The sequence below is a fragment of the Penaeus monodon genome, chromosome 20 (genome assembly GCF_015228065.2).
Source record: "Penaeus monodon isolate SGIC_2016 chromosome 20, NSTDA_Pmon_1, whole genome shotgun sequence".
In the NCBI taxonomy this organism is placed as follows: Eukaryota; Metazoa; Arthropoda; class Malacostraca; order Decapoda; family Penaeidae; genus Penaeus; species Penaeus monodon.
Genome location: NC_051405.1, coordinates 20,803,255 through 20,804,396, shown reverse-complemented (window position 1 = coordinate 20,804,396; position 1,142 = coordinate 20,803,255). Strand labels below are relative to the sequence as shown.

The following is a 1,142-nucleotide window of genomic DNA, read 5'->3' as shown; positions in this document are numbered from 1 at the left end:
CGGTTTCACTTGGCGTATCTCATGAGGTTCTTCTTCTCCCTTCGCAGATTTTCATTTCGCGTAAATATCATTTGAGAAATGTACTCACCTTCGGCAGGAGAGATGAAAGGTATGCGTAAAATTCTTCTCTGATAAACTGATGTGTATGTATTTTATTATTTTTTAAAGGGATGCCGACGTACTGTCACAGTCCGGGTCTAACGCCCCTTTCTTCCCTCACGGCGACGGTGACCAGGTAACGTTTTTTTTTGTGTTACATTTAAAACCACAGAACTTTAGAGACCGTTTTCCCTCTTCCTCCACGCTCGCCCTCAAGTCCAAGCCTCCGCCGACGCCACTCGTAAACTCTCACTCCCAAGAGTTGAAATTCTCGAGACTCTTTCGAGCTTCAACTGGGGACTGGAGGGATGGAAAGGCTCAGCTCCCGGCCGTGACTGGCAATACGCGCGGGAAACGTTGTCTGCCTGGATTCCGCGCGTATGTCGAGGTAGAAAGCTTATTCGTTCGTTTGTGGCGATATACTTATTGCTGGGTTCGTATCGAGTGCGTTTGATACGTCGAGTATTGGTTTAAATGGATGTGACTCCGTAAGAAGAGGAGGAGAGGAGGTGACCGCCAGGGACATCTTTGCTGCGCGACTGGCACTCTGAGAGAACTTCTTTCTGGTCAGGCGACGTCCGAATCGTCGCGAATTGGCCGTGGACGTCAGGCATTTTACTCACTCGCTCTATTTACCGGGACGACCGTTCATGTCCCACCGCCTCAAAAATGGCAATCCAAACCCACAATAACCCCATCCCTCCCACAACTCCCCGAGAACCCCACCTCACTACCTGTTATTCAAGAACGACCTCAGGGTTTCGGACGCGGTAGGCACAATGACGTATTCGTGACGTAATGCGGATCCTCTGCCCCCGCCCGTTCGCTGGTTCCCTCCTCACGCGCGCCTGTACCGTGTCCTTTTAAACGCAACAGGTACCAGGCACGGAGATCGAGCTAACAGTAGTAATAGCCGCGACAACAAAGCTATTAGAGAGGTTGTCAGCGCGATTTACGAAGGCGGGAGAAGGTTGAGGAAAGTACGAGAGACATTAAATAAATAACGAAGTAGATAGAGAAATGTAAACTCAATCAATCGACCT

The 1,142-nt window shown here is 49.7% G+C and overlaps 1 protein-coding gene across 1 annotated transcript in view; it reads right to left on the bottom strand.

The window, feature by feature from the left end:
* The window catches only part of LOC119585697 (innexin inx2-like), a gene marked incomplete in the record, with an annotated part of 96,397 nt that extends 95,981 nt beyond the window's left edge, over positions 1 to 416 (bottom strand). The window contains 1 exon segment of the mRNA XM_037934371.1: positions 89 to 416.
* Between the last annotated feature and the right edge of the window lie 726 nt (positions 417 to 1,142).